This window comes from Peromyscus leucopus, chromosome 9, assembly GCF_004664715.2.
Source record: "Peromyscus leucopus breed LL Stock chromosome 9, UCI_PerLeu_2.1, whole genome shotgun sequence".
NCBI lineage: Eukaryota > Metazoa > Chordata > Mammalia > Rodentia > Cricetidae > Peromyscus > Peromyscus leucopus.
The window spans coordinates 47331888-47356803 of NC_051070.1; the positions used below are offsets into that span (position 1 = coordinate 47331888).

General features: G+C 41.3%; 1 protein-coding gene and 1 non-coding gene across 2 annotated transcripts in view; both read left to right on the forward strand.

The window, feature by feature from the left end:
- Positions 1-24916, forward strand: part of Gtf2f2 (general transcription factor IIF subunit 2) — a 134793-nt gene that overhangs the window by 29751 nt on the left and 80126 nt on the right. The window lies entirely within an intron of this gene.
- LOC114699905 lies at positions 22810-22940 on the forward strand. The gene has a single exon (XR_003735610.1). It is a non-coding gene; the product is annotated as a small nucleolar RNA SNORA5 (small nucleolar RNA).

A 24916-nucleotide genomic window follows, 5' to 3' on the forward strand; every position in this document is an offset into this window, starting at 1 on the left:
GCCCACACCTCCTAATATGGCCACTCCTTATGGACCAAGTCTTCAAACATGAGTCTATAGATGTCATTCCTGCTCAAATGATCACAATGAAAAATGGCTAATCAACGTCGTTAGGTGAGCTCCTGGTTTGATGGAAGATCCTAACAAAAAGTAAGGTAGCAGAACTTCTGCTGCATCCTTGCTTCTGAGCCCCATGGCATTCTCTTTTGTCTCTCTGCTGTGTCCTTGCACAGCCCAGAGACTGACCCGTCTGGGGCAGTAAAGGAATGAAGAAAAGACGAGCATAAGGTCACACAGAAAAGCTGGAATTGGGTAGCCTGGACTCCAGTGGAGGAGCCTCAGCACCTAGGAAGCTCAGCATGTTTAATCTACACAGTTGAACGGAGAGGCAGACTTATTGCATACAGGAGAAGCAAGGAGGCGGGGTTTATGGTATACAGCTGAATGAGAAGGCAAGTTTAGCTAATCTTGGGTTCAAGCAGTCTTCATAGAGAAGCAGCCTTCTGGGGTGGACATTTCCTGCACACAGTATTATCATCTGTAGTGGACTAGAGGGAGGCTTTGACATCTCTCCAAGCCTCATTCTGGTGAAAGTCTGGATCTAAGGCTGTGGTCCTTAACATGGCCGTGACCATGTCAACAACACACACCACTCAGGCCTTCCTCCACTCCCCACATCCCTTCTTCCTGTATGTCACTTCTCAGTTAGCTCCAAGCCCTGTCTACTTTAGCAACTGTGCTGGGCTTTCTTGTTTCCCAGGTGACTAAGTGACAAGGCCCCCACAGGAGGAGGGAAGACCGGCTACTACTTCTTCCTGTGCCGTCTCCTCCCCATCAGAGCAGTCTCAGCACTTGTGAGGGGAACAAAGTGAGGGGATTATATTTCCTGAGCTGCCACCGAGGTTTGTGGTGGTTTTTTGTAGATTTATTGCCAGCTGCCTGAACTGTCTACTGTGGAACACTGAGCCTAATAGTAGAACTGTTCCTTTACTCAGTGCTTGAAAGAGAGTAAAAGGGAAGTCTGTGCAGTCCATACTCAAGTATGTGTTTAGAAATTAGAGCTGGCTTATGTGGTAGCTATAAACCAAGGACAGACTAAAAGAAAGAACCTGGAAACTAGAATAGTGTTAAATAATATTGGGAATGACAAATTCATTAAAATTTAATGACTTACTCTTGTTTTTTTTTTTTTTTTTCTTTTTTTTTTTTTTTTTGGTTTTTTCGAGACAGGGTTTCTCTGTGTAGCTTTGCGCCTTTCCTGGAGCTCACTTGGTAGCCCAGGCTGGCCTCGAACTCACAGAGATTCGCCTGGCTCTGCCTCCCGAGTGCTGGGATTAAAGGCGTGCGCCACCATGCCCGGCCTTACTCTTGTTTTTATGTATTTTATTATCGAAAATTGCTTTCTTTCTGCACCTTGTCCACTTGTGGGTATTTCTTCCCTTCTACTGCAGGAGGAAGCTTCTCTGATGAAGGCTGAGCGGGACACTGATCTGCTTCCCGGGGCCAGCAGAGCCAGCCCTCAATTTTTATGGTGTAGTAGTTTAAACCTTTAGGAAAGTTTAGAGACCAGTTTTTAACGTCTTCCGATTGTTGTGTTTTGTAAGTACTATAATATAGTCTGTTTTCAAGACTCTAGAGGATTTTAGATACACTGATTCCCATCTTTGTCTTCCTGGTCCCAGCCCCACAGCTGCTTCTCTAGAGGACTCTTGCTCTGGAGTTGCTGTATGAGCATGACTGAGTGTGCTTCTCTATATGTCTTTACAGTGTAACCAGAGAAAACCAGTATGGTTTTTGGAACTGAATTAAGTAGTGTCCTTTATATATCTAGCAATGATGGAAGTTCAGTGCTTAGATATGAGAGCTATTTTGGAAGTATAGAGTATGTACTCACAAGATTAGTTTTTCTTCTGGTTTTTTTGTTTTTTGTTTTTTGTTTTTCTTTTTTAGAATTTAGAACTGTAATTTGGTAGACATTTGTGATGTAACGTAGCTAGAGTTTTCCAGCCTTGCCCACAGTCAGGACAAATCTTTGTCACCCGCCAGTCCCACAGCTGCTCAGACCCAACCAAGTAAACACAGAGACTTATATTGCTTACAAACTGTATGGCCGTAGCAGGCTTCTTGCTAACTGTTCTTATAGCTTAAATTAATCCATTTCCATAAATCTATACCTTGCCACGTGGCTTGTGGCTCACCGGAGTCTTCACATGCTGCTGGTCATGGCGGTGGCTGGCAGTGTCTTTCTGCCTTAGCCTTCCGCTTCTCCAAATTCTTCTCTCTCCTTGTCCCACCTACTTCCTGCCTGGCCACTGGCCAATCAGTGTTTTATTTATTGACCAATCAGAGCAATTTGACATACAGACCATCCCACAGCAATGTAAGTTACACCAATGAGAAACTTAACAGTCCAGTGTTCCCAGTGAAACTGACTACTCGGCAGAATAGGAGAGAAGATGCTTACATTCTGTTTAGCCATGACAGCCGTGCATTTTTGTAATTTGGTAGTGCCGCCTCCTCTTCGTCATCTGTATTGTCATGATCCTACTGACAATGTTTTCATTGTGCATCAGTTAACATTTAGAATACTGTTCCTCAGAAGGCTCCATCTATCATTTCTGGCCCATCGTATTTTCCTAGTTAAATAAAAAGATTGCTTTATTTTGTTTTTATGTATGTGAATGTTTTGCCTTCATGTATGTTTTTGCACTATGTGTGTGCCTGGTCCTGAAGGAAGCCAGAGAGGGCATTGGATCCTCTGGAACTGGAGTTAACTTGGAACTTAAGTCAAAAAGCATTAACACATCTTTACTTTTATTGTATGTCATACTTACCTACTCTTTTTAAAAAAGATTTATTTTTTATTATATTATGTATAGGTAGGTATGTACATATGAATGTAGGTGCCATGGGGGCCAGAGGCATTGGATCCCCAGAGCTGGAGTTACAGACAGTTGTGAGCCATTCATCAGGGGTCTTAGGTCTTCTGGAAGAGCAGCAAGTACTCTTAAATGCTGAGTCATCTCTCTAGCCTCATATTTACCTTTTCTTGAAATACTTTGATACCTACCTTTGACCAAACCTGGCCATTTCCAGTTTGGTAAAACAAACCTGAAGAATTTAGAAAACTGTCACACCCAGGGAGAATGGCGGGGGATACAAAGATGCTTGTCTTCTCTCCTGTTGGTTTTCTTTAACTTCCAGTTCATGAAGTTGCTTCCAAGTTCTTAGGGATAAGTTAGCATCTTTACAGACCAAGTCAGCATGGACAAACTGGTTTCAAAAGAGAAGTTATTTCCTGGAGGTTTTGAAACTAAGTCATTGACTATTTAATTTTAAAACATTTTCATTTTTTAAAAAACATAGTTCTCTATTGATTCTTTGGGAATTTCACATCATGCACCCTAATCCTGCTCACCTCCCAGTCCCTCCATATCTACCACTCACCCCTGCAGCATGCCTCCCCAAAAGAACCTCCCCAGATTAATTGGAAAAAAACCCAAAAACAACAAAAAAGCCCACCCTCTCCCCTCCATCTTTCCAACACCATTCATTCATTCTAGTCACATCAGGAGCTGCGGTGTTTAAACATTTCATTTTAATTTTTCTGCTTTTACATTTGTCTTTTTGCCCTTTAGTTTTAATTTTACTTTATCTGTATGAGATTTTTGCCTGCATGTGCAGTGTGTGTGCAGTGTTGGAGCAGGCCAGAAGAGGGCTTCAGATCCCCTGGGACTGGAGTTACAGATGGTTGTGAACTGCCAAGTGAGTGCTGGGGATTAAACCCAGGTCCTCCGCAAAGAGCAGCCAGTGCTCTTAACTGTTGAGCCATCTCTCCAGCCCTAGTTACTTATTTTTAAAGCCTCCCTTGGGAGTGGTATTCAAATTGTGTTGTTGGTATTTTTCAAACATCAAGATTTACGTTACAGGCAGGATTCTTTCCCAGTTCTTTGAACAGCTGTGGTTTCTTTTATTGCTTTTCTGCCTTTTGAGGTAGAGTCTCACTCTGTAACCCAGGCTGTCCTGGAACTCTCTCTGTAGTTCAGGCTGGTCTCAAACTTATGGCAGTCTTTGTGCTTGAGCCCACTTACCTTACAGATGTGAGCCAACGTACCGTACTTTCTGTGCCTCATCATCTTTATTGTTCTTTTGGAGAAAGAGCCGCATGTAGTCCAGGCTGTCCTCCAGTTGTGTAGTGGAGAGTGATCTTCTGATGTCCTCTCCTCACCTTCCAAGGGCTGGATGACAGGTCTGTGCTATTGCCCCTACTTTCTCCCTGCATTCTTAGAAAATACCACGTGGCGAGCTTTCCTTGCTCTCTATTTGTATTACAGAAAGAAAAGGTGGCTTGTTTGGTTTCCTTCGTACTGTCATCACTTAGAGCTGTCTTCTGACACTGTTGGCATAGTAATTCCCTTGAAAGAAAAGAAAGACTCTACTATTGGCTTATTATTTTAAAAATGACACATACTGTTTATTTAATTTAAGAGCCTACATAGAATGTTGAGAGCTTTCAAGTAAATAAATAAAAATAAAAAAAATTGTAGCCCCTGTCCCCCAGCCACACTGGTCCCACTTTGAGTGGCCAGTGCTGTTCAGAGGCGGTGTGGAAGACAGTCACAGCGCAGCAGGGTTGGAAGGGAGGCTCTTTTTGCCTGCTCTTTACTGCAGTGGCTGTGCATTTCATCTTCTCTTGGCTTCTTGGCTTGAAAAAAAATCGAAGGGGTTTTTATTGAGGCATATGATTAAGTACTTAATTTATTATTAAACAATAGCCTATGAATAGAAAAAATAGATAACCTGTTATGGTCTTATTTTATTTACAATAGTGGATGTACACAAACTTACATTTACTCGGTTCAGTAAACCTACCACCATGGTAGTATGTTAATTTATTGATGAGAGAGATGATTTTACACAGTTGATCCAGATCATGCAGCCTGTAGACCTGAACATTTAATAATGATGTAAGTAGATTTTAGGGTGGACGTAAAGTCAGTTTTATGGAAAAAATAGCATTTTAAAAAAGAGAAATACATGGGAAGTTTAACTTTGGTTTTAGACCATTTTACATATATTCTAAAACAAACAGTCCAACCCTGGTATCCCTGCCCAGCTCCAGGAATGTATGGTAGATTTAACGTGGCTTAGGTGATGATAAACAAATTAATTTGGCTTGATTTCCTTCTTTAAGTTTTAAAAAAATTTTTTTTAATAGATTCTTATTCTATAGCCCAAACCAGCCTCAAACTTGGTATTCTGCCTTGGCTTATAGACGTGTCCAGTTGAGTAAATCAATTTTGGAAAGATGTCTAATTACACGTTTTATATTTGTGCCATTTCTTCATCATTACTCTGGTAAATTGTACTGCCTAAGACTGTGTGTGGCTGTATGTATCACTTCAATGCTATGCTTTTCGATGTACAAGCTATTGGCTGTAACTCCTTGAGGGCACAAAGGTTATATAGTGGGTAATGTGTTGAAGGAGCCAAGAGAAGTGATTGAACCCATTCAATTAATTCTTGTAGGGTTTCTAATGCTGTGAAGAGACACCATGACTAGGGCAACTCTTAAAAGGAAAAGATTTAATTGTGGTGGCTCATTTACAGTTTCAGAAGTTTAGTCCATTATCATCATGGTGGGAAGCATAGTGGTGTGCAGGCAGACATGGTGCTGGAGAAGGAGCTGAGAGTCCTACATCTGGATCAGCAGGCAGCTGGAAGTGAATGTCACACTACCTGGCTTGAGCATTTGAGACCTCAAAACCTGCCCCCAGTGACACACTTCCTCCAACAAGGCCACCCCTACTCCAGCAAGGCCACTCCTCCTAATAGTGCCACTCTTGGTGGGCCTATTGGGGACCATTTTCTTTCCTATTACCATAGCCATTGTGAATGCTCTTGTTTCTCTATCCCAACTCTCTGCAGTCTTTAGAAGTTTTTATGCTTTTAGGAGGCTACTCTTGAGGTTTTATCCTTATATTGATTTTTTTTTAATTTTTATCTTTTTATTAGATTTTTCTAATTGATTTTTAATTCTATTCTTATTGATTTTCAAGAGCTCTTTGTATATTCTACATCTATAGTCTCATGAGTTTTAGTCATTACTAATATTCTCCAAGTCAGTTATCAGTTTCTTATGTTTTAATCTTTTTTTTTTAATTTTTTAAATTATTTTATTTTATTTTACAATACCGTTCAGTTCTACATATCAGCCACAGGTTCCCCTATTCTCCCCCCTCCCACCCCCTCTCCTTACCCCCAGCCTACCCCCCATTCCCACCTCCACCAGGGCAAATCCTCCCCCAGGACTGCAATCAACCTGGTAGACTCAGTCCAGGCAGGTCCAGTCCCTTCCTCCCAGACTGAGCCAAGTGTCCCTGCATAAACTCCAGGTTTCAAACAGCCAACTCATGCAATGAGCACAGGACTCGGTCCCACTGCCTTGTTGCCTCCCAAACTGATCAAGCCAATCAACTGTCTCACCTATTCAGAGGGCCTGATCCAGCTGGGGGCCCCTCAGCCTTTGGTTCATAGTTCATGTGTTTCCATTCATTTGGCTATTTTTTTTTCAATAATTGAGTAAACCAAAATTTATTATAAGCCACAGTCGTCCTAGGGGACCTCCATGATATATATATATATATATATATATATATATATATATATATCCTCTATGGTTCTATGGGTTGTGGTCTGATTGTTCTTTATTTTATATCTAGAATCCACTTATGAGTGAGTACATACCATGACTGTCTTTCTGGGTTTGGGTTACCTCACTCAGGATGATTTTTTCTAGTTCCATCCATTTGCCTGCAAATTTCATGCTTTCATTGTTTTTCTCTGCTGAGTAGTACTCCATTGTGTATATGTACCACATTTTTTCCATCCATTCTTCTGTTGATGGGCATCTAGGTTGTTTCCAGGTTCTGGCTATTACAAATAGTGCTGCTATGAACATAGCTGAGCATGTATCTTCATGGTATGAATCAGCATTCCTTGGGTATATGCCCAAGAGTGGGATGGCTGGGTCTTGAGGTAGTTCGATTCCTAATTTTCTGAGAAACCGCCATACTGATTTCCACAGGGGTTGTACAAGTTTATATTCCCACCAACAGTGGAGGAGTGTTCCCTTTGCTCCACATCCTCTCCAACATTGGCTGTCATTGGTGTTTTTGATAGTAGCCATTCTGACAGGTGTAAGGTGGTATCTCAGAGTCATTTTGATTTGCATTTCTTTGATGATTAAGGATGTTGAGCATTTCTTTAAATGTCTTTCAGCCATTTTTATTTCTTGTTTTGTGAAATCTCTTTTTAGCTCTTTAGCCCATTTTTTAATTGGACTGTTCAGTATTTTGATGTCTAGTTTCTTGAGTTCTTTATATACTGTGGAGATCAATCCTCTGTCAGATGTGGGGTTGGTGAAGATCTTTTCCCATTCTGTTGGCTGTCTTTTTGTCTTATTGACTGTGTCTTTTGCCCTGCAAAAGCTTCTCAGTTTCTAGAGGTCCCATTTATTAATTGTTGTGTTCAGGGTCTGTGCTGTTGGTGTTTTATTTAGGAATTGGTCTCCGGTGCCAATGCGTTCAAGAGTGCTTCCTATTTTCTTTTCTATTAAGTTTAGTGTAACTGGATTTATGTTCATGTCTTTGATCCACTTGGACTTGAGTTTTGTGCATGGTGACAGATATGGATCTATTTGTAATCTTTTACATATTGACATCCACTTATGCCAGCAGCATTTGTTGAAGATACTTTCTTTTTTCCATTGTATAGTTTTGGCTCCTTTGTCAAAAACCAGGTGTTCATATGTGCATGGATTAATGTCAGGGTCTTCAATTCGATTCCATTGGTCTGTATGTCAGTTTTTATACCAGTACCAAGCTGTTTTTATTACTATAGCTCTATAATAGAGTTTGAGGTCAGGGATTGTGATGCCTCCAAAGGTTGCTTTATCGTATAGGATTCTTTTAGCTATCCTGGGTCTTTTGTTTTTCCATATGAAGTTGAGTATTTTTCTTTCCAAGTCTGTGAAGAATTGTGTTGGGATTTTGATGGGGATTGCATTGAATCTGTAGATTGCTTTTGGTAAGATTGCTATTTTTACTATGTTAATCCTACATATCCATGAGCATGGGAGACCCTTCCATTTTCTGATATCTTCTTCAATTTCTTTCTTTAGAGATTTAAAGTTCTTATCAAAAAGGTCTTTCACTTGTTTAGTTAGTGTTATCCCAAGGTATTTTATATTATTTGTGGCTATTGTAAAGGGTGATGTTTCTCTGACTTCTTTCTCAGCCCTTTTATCAATTGTGTATAGGAGGGCTACTGATTTTTTTGAGTTGATCTTGTATCCTGCCACTTTACTGAAGGAGTTTATCAGCTGTAGGAGTTCCCTGGTAGAGTTTTTGGGGTCACTTATGTATACTATCATATCATCTGCAAATAGTGAAAGTTTGACTTCTTCCTTGCCAATTTGTATCCCTTTGATCTCCTTTTGTTGTCTTATTGCTCTAGCTAGAACTTCTAGTACTATATTGAATAAATATGGGGAGAGTGGACAGCCTTGTCTTGTTCCTGAATTTAGTGGTATCACTTTGAGTTTCTCTCCATTTAATTTGATGTTTGCTGTTGGCTTGCTATAAATTGCTTTTATTATGTTTAGAAATGTTCCTTGTATTCCTGATCTTTCTAAGACCTTTATCATGAAGGGGTGTTGGATTTTGTGAAAGGCTTTTTCAGCATCTAAGGAGATGATCATGTGGTTTTTTTCTTTCAGTTTGTTTATATGGTGTATTACATTGACTGATTTTCGTATGTTGAACCATCCTTGCATCCCTGGGATGAATCCTACTTGGTCGTGATGGATGATTGTTTTGATGTATTCTTGGATTCGGTTTGCCAATATTTTGTTGAGTATTTTTGCATCAATGTTCATGAGGGAGATTGGTCTGTAGTTCTCTTTCTTTGTTGCATCTTTGTGTGGTTTGGGTATCAGGGTAATTAATTGTAGCCTCATAAAAAGAGTTTGGTAGTGTTCCTTCTGTTTCTATTGTGTGGAACACTTTGAAGAGTATTGGTATTAGTTCTTCTTTGGAAGTCTGGTAGAATTTTGCACTGAAACCATCTGGTCCTGGGCTTTTTTTGGTTGGGAGACTTTTGATAACTGTTTCTATTTCTTTAGGGGTCATTGGTTTATTTAAATGGTTTATCTGGTCTTGATTTAATTTTGGTATGTGGTATTTATCCAGAAAATTGTCCATTTCTTCCTGGTTTTCCATTTTTGTGGAGTACAGGTTTTTGAAGTATGATCTGATGATTCTCTGGATTTCCTCGATGTCTGTTGTTATGTCTCCCTTTTCATTTCTGATTTTGTGACTTTGGGTGCTCTCTCTTTGCCTTTTGGTTAATTTGGCTAGGGGTTTGTCTATCTTGTTGATTTTTTTCAAAGAACCAACTCTTTGTTTCATTGATTTTTTTTGTATTGTTCTCTTGTTTTCTATTTTGTTGATTTCAGCCCTCAATTTGATTATTTCCTGGCGTCTATTTCTCCTGGGTGAGTTTGTTTCTTTTTGTTCTAGAGCTTTCAGTTGTTCTGTTAATTCATTGGTATGGGATTGCTCCATCTTCTTTATGTGTGCATTTAGAGCTATGAATTTTCCTCTTAGCACTGCTTTCATAGTGTCCCATAAGTTTGGCTATGTTGTACTTTCATTTTCATTGAATTCTAGGAACTCTTTAATTTCGTTCTTTATTTCTTCCTTGACCCATTGATGTTTCAGGTTGGCATTATTCAGTTTCCATGAGTTTGTGGGTTTTCTATAATTTTTGTTGATGTTGAGGTCTAACTTTAAGGCATGGTGGTCTGATAAGATACAGGAGGTTATTCCAGTTTTTTTGTATCTGTTGAGATTTGTTTTGTGTCCAAGCATGTGGTCAATTTTTGAGAAGGTTCCATGTGTTAGGATGGAATGTTCTGTAGATATCTATTAGGTCCATTTGAGTCATAACATCTGTTAGGTCCTTTATTTCTTTGTTAAGTTTCAGTCTGGTAGATCTGTCTTTTGGTGAAAGTGGTGTGTTAAAATCTCCCACTACTAATGTGTGGGGTTTGATGTGCGTTTTAAACTTTAGTAGTGTTTCTTTTATGAATGTGGGTGCTTTTGTATTTGGAGCATAAATGTTTAGAATCGAGACGTCATCTTGGTGGATTTTTCCCGTGATAAATATGTAATGTCCATCCTGATCTCTTTTGATTGATTTTAGTTTGAAGTCTATTTTATTAGATATTAGAATAGCTACACCAGCTTGTTTCTTAGGTCCATTTGCTTGGAAAGCCTTTTTCCAGCCCTTTACTCGGAGGTAGTGTCTGTCTTTGAAGTTAAGGTGTGTTTCTTGTATGCAGCATATGGATGGGTCCTGTTTTCTTATCCATTCTGTTAGCCTGTGTCTTTTTATAGGTGAGTTGAGACCATTGATATTGATGGATATTAATGACCAGTGATTGTTAATTCCTGTTATTTTTTGTGGTTTTGTTGTGTTGTCCTTCTGTGGTGTATGTTGGTGTGGGATTATCTATTGCTTGATTTTTCATGGATGTGTTTAGCTTCTTTGGGTTGGATTTTCCCTTCTAGTGCTTTCTCTAGGGCTTGGTTTGTGGACAGGTATTGATTATATCTGGTTTTATCCTGGAATATTTTGTTTACTCCACCTATGGTGATTGAGAGTTTTGCTGGGTATAATAGTCTGGGTTGGCATCCGTGGTCTCTTAGTGTTTGCATGAGATTTGTCCATGATCTTCTAGCTTTCATAGTCTCTATTGAGGAGTCTGGTGTTATTCTGATGGGTTTGCCTTTATATGTTACTTGGTCTTTTTCCTTTGCGGCTCTTAATATTTTTTCTTTGTTCTGTGTGTTTAGTGTTTTGATTATTATGTGGCGAGGGGACTTTTTTTTTGGATCCAGCCTATTCGGTGTTCTGTAAGCTTCTTGTATCTTCATAGGTATTTCTTTCTTTAGGTTAGGAAAATTTTCTTCTATAATTTTGTTGAATATATTTTCTGTGCCTTTGAGTTGGTATTCTTCTTCTTCTTCTTCTTCTTCTTCTTCTTCTTCTTCTTCTTCTTCTTCTTCTTCTTCTTCTATCCCTATTATTCTTAGGTTTGGTCTTTTCATGGTGTCCCAAATTTCCTGGACATTTTGTGTTACGACTTTTTTGTCTTTGGTGTTTTCTTTGACTGACGAATCTATTTTCTCTATTGTGTCTTCTGTGTCAGAGATTGTCTGTTCCATCTCTTGCAATCGGTTGGTCATGCTTGTTTCTGTAGTTCCTGTTCGTTTAGTCAGGATTTCTATTTCCAGCATTCCCTCAGCATGTGTTTTCTTTATTGTCTCAAATTCATTTTTCAGATCTTGGAATGTTTCTTTCATCTGTTTAATTGCTTTTTCTTGGCTTTCTTTGATTTCTTTCCATTTTTTGTTCGTTTTTTCTTCCATTTCTTTAATGGAGTTTTTTTATTTCCTCTTTAATGGAGTTTTTCATTTCCTCTTTAAGGGAAGTTTTTATTTCCTCTTTGAGGGAATGTTTTATCTCTTCTTTAAGGGCCTCTATCATCTTCTTAAAGTCATTTTTAGGGTTGATTTCTTCTGTTTCTTCTGTCTTGGTATGTTCAGGTCTTGCAGGTATAGAATCACTAAGTTCTGGTGTTGCCATATAGGTCTTTATGTTGTTGCCTGTATTTTTGCACTGGCGTCTACTCATCTCTTCCTCTGTGCAGTGCAGGTGGTGTCTGTGTCTGAGAGTGCCTCTCTTGTTCTAATTTTTAGTCTTGGTTTAGTAGGGGTTCTTGGTTAAATTGGTGCTATTGGGCTATTTCTTCAGGGGCAGCTGATCTCAGTCGGTGAAGTATATACTTAGGATTCTGGTGATCTGGTTTGGTGGCTGGGTAGTGCCGCCTTCTGTGTTCCCAGGTCACGTTTTGTTCATTTGTCAACTCCTCAGCTGATCTTGTTTCTTCAGACTTCCAACTGTAGGCATCTGAATCCTCTCCCAGATGGGTTTCAGCTGAGCGGGGTAATCTCACCAACACCTCCAAGTTGTTGCGTTTCACAGGATCAGCAGCTGGGCCCTGGGTTATCCTCAGACGGAGTGTTCAGATTTGTTCTGGTTCCGTCCCACGGAGATAGCTTCTTCCCCAGGTGTTGGGATTAGAGGCGTCCCTGTTCCAAGCTGCGTCCTCTCCGTCGCCCGGCCTGTCTACCTCTGCGGTTCACCGCCACCGGGCCTGTATGTCCCTGTCAGGTGCTGCTGGGTCTGTTTGTCTCTGCGGGCCGCAGCCAGGACTGTATGTCTCTGCCAGCTGCCGCTGGGCCTGTATGTCTCTGCTGGCTGCCGCTGGGTCTGTCTGCTTATGCGGGCCGCCGCCAGGCCTGTATGTCTCTGCCAGCTGCCGCCACGGGCCTACCTACCTCTGAGGGCCGCCACCGCAGACCTACCTGCGTCTGCTTGTCTCCGCCGCTGGGCCCATCTACCTCTGTGGGCCCCTGCTGGGCCTGTATGTTGCTGCTGCCGCCACCACCAGGCCCGTCTACCTCTGCGGGCCGCCACCACAGGGCTACCTGCGTTTGCTTCCTTATATTGATATTTTAAAGCATTTACTAAGTACCCTCTTTTTCATAGCTATTTTTCTGAGCTTATTCTTTTAAAACAACATGGGGGTATTTACCATGACATAAAGCATACTTTTGTTAATTCATAGCAGCCTTCACTAAAGAAAACAATACACAGAGTGTTTTAAATGTGGCTTTTTACTGCTTTTAAAGAAAATTCTTCCACCTGGAAAGATGTCTTTTGTGCTCTGGTCCATGTTCACTCAGGTTCAGAAACTCAGGTATAGCAAAGGGAAACATGCAAACAAATTGAAGTGTGACTAGCTTCTCACTTGTATTTTTCAGAGGATTATTTTATAGGATTTTTCAAGGGAAAAAAATAAAATTGGATTTTCCACCCTCTAACCCCACTTTTTGAGTTTTTATTATGGTGAATTTTTTGAAGACATAAAAAGCAGAGAAAGTGTATGGAGAACGGCTGCCTCCTTTGTCCTGGAACTTCAAGGGTGTCAGGTCCCAAATGGCTGTGGTGCCTATTTAGTATACCAAAGTGTCTTCTTGGCCTCAGACTCACTCACTACCTGTGGTTCCTCTCAGCATTTCTCATCCCACCCCCTACCCTAAGCCCCTCCAGTCCAGGGGCTTCCCTTCCCCCAGCTTCTGATTCCTATGTAACCCAGCCACTTCAGCCATGTGCTCTCTTGATTCTCAGCTCTCTCTTGGTTCCCTCTATCACTCTCCCCTTCCCACTCTCCTCTCATGGCCTGGTTCAGTCTGGACCTTTTAGATGCCTCTGCTGTTCTCTCCCTCATAGCCACAATAGAAACCTCAGCCATACCTAGGCTGAGTACTGCATGGCATCACTTTGAGAAGATGCAGTTCATCGAGTCTTTCTTACTGCTTTGGTGGCATGATCATTCTACAGACTGAAGAAATTTGTATGATGAAAATGCTTAAGAGTAGAAAATGGTTTCTAGGGCAACCAAGGCACTGGTGTCACGTTTGAGATCATGCTGAGGGGGCTGCTGTTCACTGAATATTGGATTGTTTTTCCTTTGTCAGAGTAAAGTTAACAACGGGGGGGGGGGGGGGGTGCATGCCTTTGAGCCCAGCACTTGGGAGGCAGAGGCAGGCGGATCTCTGTGAGTTCGAAATGAGCCTGGTCTACAGAGTGAGTTCCAGGACAGGCTCCAAAAGTACACCGAGAAACCTTGTCTTGAAAAAACAGAAACAAACAAACAAACAAAAAGTTACTAACAGATATGTTTGGAAATGCAAAGTATTGCTAATCTAATATGACCAAAATCTAAGAAGGCTTTCCAATTAGAGGTTAACAACCAAATAAAGGATTCTATGAGACTTTGTATAATGAGTGTGTGTCTCAAGGAGGGGCAGTGTTTATAACTTTAGCAAACTCCAGTTTACAATATCAGTTTATTACTTGGAATATGAAAGATAATTGATCAAAAGAAGAGAGAAACTAATTTCTCTAAGTTTAAATTTAAAATAAATTTCTTTGGTCATTTTATATTCCATTATACAAAAACACTCAGTTAGCAGCTTAAGGTTCTGAAATGTAACCACAGTCTTGTCTTTCCCTACCATCTAGTAGGAGTGGAGAGCTGTGTGTGGCCTGGCCAGGGAGAAACGTTAGTGGTGAGCCAGTGGGTACTGAAAGCCTGCTGTGTTTGAAGAGAGCTGCAGCTGAGGTCTGTTCTGGTTGGCGTTTTAAAGCACATGTGTATCAGTGGTTGCCTGCACCCTTTCTTACAGATATACTCACTAGCTGTTCCAACAGATGCTTGCTGGTATCTTCCTCAACCCTTCCTTCTGAAGCCTTTCTTGAGAATGTTTTAGGAATGGAAGGAAGTATAGTCATCTCTCTTGATAGAAGAAAACCTTTCCCACCCAGGGTTGTTTACAGCTTTGGTATCTTGCATATGACCCTAGGATTTAATGGCTGTGGTGATGTAATAGATTTTTCCTTACTGTGTAACTTGTTCCATACTGTAATTTGGCCATTTATTCAGATGAATACCTATACTGTCGAACAAAGGGAAAACCGTGGTTTGGAGCGGTTTTCACTGCTTTCCTGCTGTGTCTTGGTGAACACTGATGTTTCTTGTATGCACAAGTGAAGGACAGGCTCCTGTGGTTTGGAACTGGCATAAATGATGTCTGTGCCCACCCATGCATGTCCCTTGGTTCTAGTATTTCTGTGTACCTGGGCCAGTTTCTACATTGTGGCATCTCTGTCTCTGCCTGAGAGAGCTATTTCTTCTGCCTGCCAGCCTGCCCACAGGGAGGGATGGACAGAGTGCAAGACTACTAACTCTTAACCCTGTGGACAGCCTGTCAGTCTGACCTGCAAAGAATTAGTGGGAGGAAATGCTCTTCCATTAACCCCAAGTTGGGATACTCAGAGAGTGTGTCCTGTGCTGCCTTCCAGAGTTCTGCCGCTGGATTAAGCAAGTTTCTACAGTGGGTTCGGCTAGCACTGGTTTTCTAGACTAGTCTCTCCATTGACTTCTTTTGTTCCTTTTCCCCAGTCTCTCCAGTGTTTCGGGACAGTCACCTCCAACTCCCTCACAAGTGCACTGCCCAACATTTCAGACCGTGTCTTACAGATGGCTTCTGGAGGAGTCAAGACAGGTCTTGGAGCATGTGTGTATGCGTTGGCTGGTTCTTTCTCTCCCCTCTCTCCCTTCTTTCCTCTCCTCACTTCCCCCTTCTTCGTGTGTGTGTGTGTGTGTGTGTGTGTGTGTGTGTGTGTGTGTTGGGGGGAGTCAGAAGACAACTTGTCAGAGAGCCACTTCTCTGCTTCTCCATGTGGGTTCTTGGGGTGGAGCTGGGTCACCGGGGATGAGTGCCTTCCTGGCTAAGCCATCTCCAGCACTACTTTGATGAGCTGGCCTCAAGTCCACAGGGATCGACTGCCTCTGCCTCCCAAGTGCTGGGATTAAAGGCGGGCACCACCTCACCCAACTTCTACTTTGAGTTTTAATTCATAGATCCACCGTTGCATTTTCTAGACTAATACTTTACATTGTCTCCCTCTAATGTACACTGCTTTTCACATTTTTAATCACGGGTTTTACATAGATACAGGTATTGTCTAGAAATATTATAATATTTCAGCTTCAGAAGCACTGTGTGTTAAGACAGACCAGAGAGTGCTAGCAACATATATTTTCCTTTTCTTTTTAAGTAAATAAGAAATGAGTTAGTTCTTTGAGACACATAGGCTGGTAACTTTATCATTTAATTTGAGGCTCCAATTAATTTTTCTTTCTCTAACTTAAAACTTTTAATATTTTTCTTCTGACATGACTTAGCAAGTGAAAGCACTTGTGAAAGTGAATGTCAGTTGAATCAGTGATGCAGGTAATTTATTTGAATTACTTTTGAGGAGTTTTTTCTTCTTGAAATGAAATCATTTCCACCAAATGACATTTTTCTACGCTAATGAGGTGCTTTGTACATGGAATATTTCCCCCTTGCAACTGCCTTTTTGAGTGAATTATATTCTAATAGATTCTGTAGCTTTGAAGTTGTTATTTCAGAAAGCTGGGGATATAGAGACTAAATACATGACAGCCTGGGGTTGGTATTCCCAAGCCCATCTGAGATGGCATCTGAGAGACTTGTTTTGAGACTAGAATGACAGCTTATGGGAGAAAAATAAAAAGGTGAGAATAAAGGGATTGGCTAGCCTGGAAACTAAGTATTTTGAAGAGACCTGGCTCCTGTTGTCCAGGGGTTTGACTATAGAAGATGATGAGAAAGGAAGTTTAGTGGAAGCAGAAGAGAAGGGAACAAACCAACCAACCAGCCCAGCAGAATTCTATTGGGGGAAGGAGAAAAGTGTCCGTGAGCGTCCAGCACCTCAGCGCTTCACACCAGCAAATAAAGCCTCTTGCATACGGAAGTGGCCTTTCCAGCGGGTGAGGGAGAGGAACTTGACCATGCCAGAGTGAAGGATGTGTAAGGAGGATGAGATGGAGGGTAGAGGTCACATCCAGGAGTTAGTCCAGCTGCTCTGCCTCCTGCTCTCCCCTCTAAGGAAAATGGTGCTTCTGCAGACTGTGAAGTCTCTGAAAGGGCATGGGGAGTGCAGAAGATTGGTGCTTCACAGATTAGGAGGTTGGTGCTGTGGTCTCACCATCTCCAAATACTGAGAAGTGCCACCAGAGTAAAGGGTTAGGGAGAAGAGAGACAACATTCAGCACTTGATTCCACCATGGTTTGGGGTTACCAGTTTCATATAAAAGCCAACCCAGTGTCATTTTGAAGTTAATTGTTACACAGCTACAGATATAATATAGTTCATCTCATTTCTTCTGAAGATTGAGGAATGTTTCTCACATTTGTGGGCAAAGTGTCCACAAAGTGGACACCCATTGTCTTTGTTCATTCTAATGGATAGTCTGTTTTACAGGATTCTATCTTGGCTTCTATCAGGCAGTGCACGGTACCTCGATTACCTTATGTCTGGATATTTGTGATTCTAACATTGTTTTAAATGCTTTTCTAAAAATGTCTACATTTCTGCCGGGCGGTGGTGGCGCACGCCTTTAATCCCAGCACTCGGGAGGCAGAGCCAGACGGATCTCTGTGAGTTCGAGGCCAGCCTGGGCTACCAAGTGAGTTCCAGGAAAGGCCCAAAGCTACACAGAGAAACCCTGTCTCAGAAAACAAAAACAAACAAACAAAAAAGTCTACATTTATGATGATTGTGTCTAGTTACTCTTCAGTGGAAACAATAGCTTTATAACTCAGTTTAGGTCCTTCCAGTTGTAATTACTAGTCTTCATTGGAGCTAATTTTAGTTGGCATATTGAGATTTTGTCCGACTGACCACTGATTAGGCTTACTTGGCTCTAGGGATAGTTTATAAGTAGTTTATAAGAGAGGGTGCCTGAGCTGACCTACTCTGGTGATCGGATGGCCAAACACCCTAACTGTCATGATTGAACCCTCATCCAGTGACTGATGGAAGCAGATGCAGAGATCCATGGCCAGGCCCCAGGTGGAGCTCCAGGAGTCCAATCCACAAGAGAGAGAGCAGGGATCATATGAGCAAGAGATACCGAGACCATGATTGGGAAAAGTACAGAGACACCTAAACTAGCCAAACTAGTGGAAACACATGAACTGTGAACCACCAGCTGAGGAGCCCCCATGGAACTGGACTGGGCCCTCTGGATAAGTGAGACAGTTGTTTAGCTTGAACTGTTTAGGGGGCCCCTAGGCAGTGAGACCATGGCCTGTCCTTAGTGCATGAGCCAGCTTTTTGGAACCTAGTGCCTATGCTGAGAAACTTTGCTCAGCCTAGGTGAAGGGAGGAGGGGCCTGGACCTGCTTCAACTGAATGTACCAGGCTGTGCTGACTCCTCAGGGGAGATCTTGCCTTGGAGGTGGTGGGAATAGGGGGTAGATTGGGGGGCAAGGCTGGGGGGTGGGAAGAGGGAGGACAGGAGAATCCATGACTGATGTAAAACGAATAGAAAATCTCTTAATAAAAAGAAAAGAAAAAATAAGTAGTAAGAATCATGTTCGATGAGCTTCATGTCAAACCAAATCATATATAAGTGGTAAGACTTTCATTCTAAAGAACTCTGCTTTATTGTGGTGGCTACTGAAGTGCTATGTAAGCTTTTCAGCAGTCAGATTTATGTGAAAATCATTGTCTATAGAAAAATCATTTCTGTAGAAACATAGGTATCTTTCTTGTAAAACTAATTTCATAGTACTATTAATATTTGTAAGCTTGCTACGTATGTTTTTTTTACATAGAAAATTTAAATATAGAATAGAGGATATTTATAAACTCTCCATATTCTGCCATTACCTTTACACACTAATGATAAATGGCTCATTCATTGTTAGTGGTTTACCTCTTTCAAATCTGCCTTATTTGGATTTTGTGAGAGCAAATCTGGGTTCTGTCTCTCACCTTGTAGTAATCACTTTAGTTTCGGGTTCTCAGGGATTCTCCTCACCAAGCCATTCCAAAGAATGATATTTAGGGATAATTAGCTCTGAGTGTAAGCTTCCTGACTTTGAATTTCTCAGTTTTTCATAATCCCAATCTTACCTATAGGTCAGTTTGACATTATTTAGTAGTTATAAAGAAAAGGTATATTTGCATTATGTTACTTTTTTTTTTCTAGTATAATTTTATTGAAAAGTTGTAGCTGGAGTTATCTCCAGTCCCGCCCTGACTGGCAGTCAATCAGATGCAAATAAGCACACAGATGCTTATATTATTTAAACTGTTTGGCCTGATGGCTCAGGTCTCACTATCTAGATCTTACATCTTAAGTTAACCCATTTCTATAAGTTGCCATGTGGCTCGTGGCTTACCGGTATCTTAACATCGTCTCATCGTGGTGGCTGGCAGTGTCTCCTTGACTCAGCCTTCCACTTCCCAGCATTCTCCTCCTCTTTGTCCCACCTACACTATCCTTCCTGCCTGACTACTGGCCAATCAGCATTTTATTTATCAATCAATCATAGCAACATATATTTATAGCATACAGGACATCCCACAGCAAATAGTAATTCACATTTCACTCTTACAGGGTACAATTTGCTAGTTTTCATGTATTTACAGTGGTACACCTGTCACAGCATCCCATTTTGGACCATTTTCATCTTATTAAAAATAATATTAGCAGTCACCCCTTAATCCCACTCCAACTCTCCTGCTGCTGTCTGTACTGTAGTTATCCATTCTGGAAACTTCATATATGTAGAATCACAGTATTTGGTCTTTTGTGATTGGCACTGTGTTAATTACTCTTCTATTGCTGTGATAGAATGCCATGACCAAAAGCAACTTAAGGAAAAGTTCGTTTTGGCTTATGGTCCCAGAGGAAAAGAATCCTTCACCGGCTCCTGGACATGGAAAGCTTTTGGGATTTATCTTTGATACTTTACAGTTTCAGTAGGGTAGTTTTTGTGTGTGAGTACGTTGCTCCTCTAAGCTGCAACCTCTAACCTGAAGCCATAGGATTCATTGAGCTTTGTGACTGTTGATTGCTGTTTTTCTTCAGTCACAAGACACTTTCAGACATCGCTTTAAGTGTTGTCTCTGTCTCTACTTTTCATCCTCCCTCTGAAATCCTGACTGAACAAATGTCTTAAACATATGCTCAGTTGTTTCATTATGTCTTCTGCATATCCTAATTTTTTTTTTTTGCTTTTCCCCCATGCTATATACTCAGCAAAATTTATTGTTTCATATTCTAGCTTTACTGAATGATTTTTTTAACTTACGTCTAGCCAGGTATTAAACATATCCGATGATGTTTAAGTTCTGTCTATTGTGTTTTTAGAGTTTCAAGATATCTTAGCTGATTACTACTGTGTTCCTCACAACATAGTTATTTCATAGTCTGTGTTTGAGAATTCTAATCTCTGACATCAAAGTTCTTTCCTCCAGATAGGACTTGCCTTACTTCCATCAGCCACTTGAGATCATTACCAGTTCATTGTTGGGTAAGAAAACACACCAAAATGGAGCTTAAAATAAATGATGCAACATTCCCATGGATGCGTGGGTATCTGATTAGGCTGGGAGATCTGTGAGTTGGTCACGCAACTGTGCCCAGCTGTGAGTTGGCTACGGTGCTGCTTTTGACTTCCTCCCTCACAGTCAGGTTCAGTGTTGCAGGGGTACCTTGGTCTTCCTTCGTGCTCTGCAGTACTTTCTGAGTGTTCAGTGTCTGACCCAGCATCTCTATCTGGCATCATAGTGTGGGTAGGGTCTTTTAGCTGCAGTTGATTAGTTTCATCTAGTCACAGTGTCAGCCCAATTCCAGAAGGAAATAATCCCCCACTTCTTTCTCTCACTTTTTCTTCCTTTCTGGGTTTCCCCCTTTTGTGTGTGGCTGCAGATTATTTATTGTAATCCCCTCTCATTTTTATTATTCAAAACCCTGGGAAATTCAACAACTAATTGTCCTGTTGTCTTAGTGCCTGTGAATTTGGGGAGTAGAGCAGAGCAGTTGTACTTTGAATTCATAGGCATTTTCCTGGGAAATTATATCTAAGTTGTATCACGCATAGAATGTGTTGAATTTAGTCCAGTATAGGTTTGGTGCACATACGTGTTTATTATTCTCAGTGTTTTTCTGAAGTTTAAAATTTTAAAACTAAAACAGAGGAAAATGCTCTAAGGGATTTCATTAAATTATTTTGTTTAGCAAATAATTATTTTCTAAATTTATACCAAATTGATTTTTTTAATCCAGGCCCTTCAAGAAGCAGGCATTAAGCAAGATGAGATTCATTGTGCAGGAATTTCTTAGGAAAGTGGATTGACCCCCATTTGTTTGTTTATTTGGGGTGTGTGTGTGTGTGAATTCATGTGTGTGCATGTGGGGGTGGAGCTGTGTATGTGTGCATGTGGAGACCAGAGGTCAATACTGGGTGTCTTCCTTATACCTGTCCTCAGTTTTTGAAGACAAGGTCTCTCACTGAGCTGAGAGCTGGCCAGTTCCACAGGGATTTCTCTGCCTTGCCATCCCTAGCCTTACACAGACATGCTGCTGGGTATGGCTTTGTACATGTGTCCTGCAGACAATAAATCAGAGTAAAAAAACTTAGTCAAGAGTTTTTGACTTGGGGATTCTCTGAATGAATAATAATGCTTCAAATGTGTCTATTACTCATATATGGCCATTTTTCCCCTAATGCTCTTAAAAACAATTATTAGGTGGACTGCTTTACTTCTGAATTAATTATATTGCTGATAAATACTGTTTCAGAAGTGGAGTTGGGTGGAGGTAAGAAACAGCATTCTACTTTTTAAAGGGGAGGGAGAGAATGTAGGTAGGGAGAGTGTGTATTGTAGAGAGTGGGCTTTGAAGCTGACTGCTGAGTCAGAACTTCGTTACTCACTGGGATCTGCATTGGCTTGCTCTTTGCTAGACTGCAGTTTCACCATCTGTAAACTGAAGGTAGAATTAGCAAGTATTAACCAAAGTGCATGGTAGGAGTTCATGAAGAGTAGATGTAAGTGGCATTTTCTCCTACTTTTCAGAATTCTTTTGTTTTTATATTTATCACCATACGTTATTCTCCTACATATGTAATAGTAGCCCATGGTGATGTAGGCTAGAATTTTTGACAGGCAAGAGCCTTGGACTATGAAGACAATTTTAAATAAGTGTCTATTGTAGCTGTTTTTTCTTGTTTTGTTTTGTTTTTTTTGAGACAGGGTTTCTCTGCGTAGCTTTGCACCTTTCCTGGAGCTCACTTGGTAGCCCAGGCTGGCCTTAAACTCACAGAGATCCGCCTGGCTCTGCCTCCCGAGTGCTGGGATTAAAGGCCGGAGCCACCACTGCCCGGCTATTGTAGCTGTTTTTAAAATGTGGTCTAAAAAATGAATTTCTGCTGGACGGTGGTGGCACACACCTTTAATCCCAGCACTTAGGAGGCAGAGCCAGGCGGATCTCTGTGAGTTCGAGGCCAGCCTGGTCTACAGAGCCATATCCAAGACAGGCACCAAAACCACACAGAGAAACCCTTTAGGGGAAAAAAAAAAAAAGAACTTCTTTGGAACATTTTAAATTACAACAAAACATAATAGTGATCTACTGTTATTTGTAAGGGAAGGGTGTGTGATCAGTTGGCACTGTCCTTGTCCTGAGATTGATCAGAACGAGGCTACTTAGCCTCCCCCATTGAGCCCTTCAGAATGACAGCATTGTTCAGTCTTTATTGTGCCTTGGTTATTTAATAAACTCAAGGTGACTAGAAACTAAAGGTGCCCATGTCAAGACCATACCTCAGCTTTTATTGGTCTTTGCTCCTGCCTTCCATTTCTTAGTTTTCCTAATTTTAAGATGCTTTCTGTTTCTAGTGATCTCTTTACATGCATTTTTCTATTTGGGCCTTCAAATGATTTAAAGATATTTGTCTTTTGGGTGACTTTAAAATAAGGTTTTTAAAATAACAATAGTTTTATTTATAAATAATGACTATATGTTTAGAAGTAACTTAAAAGAGAATCCACTAACCTGTAGATGAGTGGGGTGATTCCTTTAATGCATTAAGTCTTAAACACATTCCAACCATTGTTTTTTAGACACCCCCTTCCCCCCACCCTCTGCCTCCTTCCCCTCACTTTTTCCCCCTCCCTCCCCTACTCCCTCTCTCTCCTTTGCCTGCATTTTGAAAAACACTGCCTGGTTGCAGTCAAATTCAGCTTCCATCCTTTTATGGTGGGAGCTGACCCAGATGGCTGTCACAGCAAGTTCTGCTGCTCATGGGCCCTGTGTTTTCTGCACTGGGACCTAGGGATAAGGTTGGCTGCAGACAAAACAAAGCACTACCTGGAGCCAGCAAGATGGCTGCCAAGCCTGAAGATCTGAGTTCAATCCCTAGGACCTACGTGATAGAAGGACTGACTCACATACACATGAGCTCATATGCAAATAAAAATGAATTAATTAAAAAGCCTATGTAGATTTTAGCATCAGTGCCCTTGTATTTTATATGTGCAAAATCTAGATGTCTCTGTTCTTGATGTTTCTGTTGACATGTTATTGGATGCCTAATTGTTTGAATCACTTACTACAATTGATTGATTTGGAAAACTGGAGCAAACCGTGCAGGCCACTAGGGAACGCATGGCTGCCCCACTGAGCTGCCTCTTGGCACCTTGTCTGTAGAGGCAGCCCTCAATGCAGCTTCCTCTGTGCCTTCTGTGCTGTTTCTAGCCCTTACTAGTTCAGTGTGTGCATTCAGTATTCTTTATTCTTTACTGAGTGGTGTGAAACTGCATTCAAAGTGCTTTATGAAGTGTTTTAAAAATTTTGATACTGTAAGGATACAGAATTGTATCCCCTTTCTCTACCTCAGTAATTCTCCTCTACCACAGATATGGAGGCATTGCATGAAATTTACTGTATCTCAGATATGTAGCGTTGTTCTTGGGTTTACTTTGCACATACTTTTTCCTCCCTTCCTTTGATTAAAGGTATTCTACTCAAATTCCCTGAAGGAATTTTTAATTGAGTTTTAGAAATTAGTTTCATAGTTATTCCCAGTTGTAGTTGTTTCTTCTCAACTTAATCCAGGGATGATTCTGTGTATAAATGGAAAAATTTCCTGCCTTGCAATGGTTTCTTTCCTTTTGTGGCTAGACTTACTATTTTAGAGATTTGGGGGGGGGGGGGTTGTGTTTTTTTTTTTTTTTTTGGTTTTTTTTTTTTGTTTGTTTTTTTGTTTTTGGTTTTTTTCAAGATAGGGTTTCTCTGCGTAGCTTTGCGCCTTTCCTGGGACTCAGTTGGTAGCCCAGGCTGGCCTCGAACTCACAGAGATCCGCCTGGCTCTGCCTCCCGAGTCCTGGGATTAAAGGTGTACGCCACCACCGCCCGGCTTGTAGGTTTTTTTTTTTTTTAAAGATTTATTTATGAATTTCTTGCCTGCATATATGTCTGTGTGCCACATGCATGCTTGGTGCCTGCCAAGGTCAGAAGAGGGCATTAGATCCCTTGGAACTAGAGTTATAGATAGTTGTGAGCCGCCATGTGGGTGGTGGGAATTGAACCCATAATCTTCTGCAAGAGCACCATGTACTCTTAACCACTTAGCCATCTCTCCAGCCTCTTAAGGCTCTTTGTTGTTGTGCGTGCGTGTGTACAAGCGCCCGTGGAGGTCAGAAGAGAAGAGAAGGCTAAATTCCCTGGAGCTGCAGTTATAGGTGGTTGGAAGATACCTGCTGTGAGTACTGGGAGTTGAACTCTGATCCTATGCACAAGTAGCAAAGCACTGTGACTGCTGAGCCATCTCTCCAACCCCTGGCTAGACTTCTCATCCTGCCTGGTCTCTTTTCCTTCTGCAGTCGTGGCCCCAGTCGGACGTGGATTCTTTGTCCTCATTTGTCTTTCAGCATACTTATCAAGGCAAACTGAATTCCTATTATAAAAGCTAAGGCCTGACCTGATCTAATGAACAGAGGTCCTGACCTTCCTCCAGTGTTGCCTTGACATTTGCAAGCCTCGTGTTCTTGGTCAGGTTTCTAACTCAGGTCTTCGTGTCTAGTCCGAAGGCAGTATTGTGGAGTGACTAAGAACTTGGTGCGTAAAGGTTGCTCGCCAGCTGTAGGACTGGACAAGTTGTCCTCGTCTGTGGGTCTCTGTTTCTTCTGTAAAATAAGAGTGCTGAAGCCTTCGGCTACTTCAGATTGAATGGACTGGCCAGCATCTCGAGGCATCAGTGACTTAGATACATTTCCCCACTCTGATGGATGGAATTCTAAGCTGGAAAGTCCTCTCTCCCCTGCTTCGGTCACC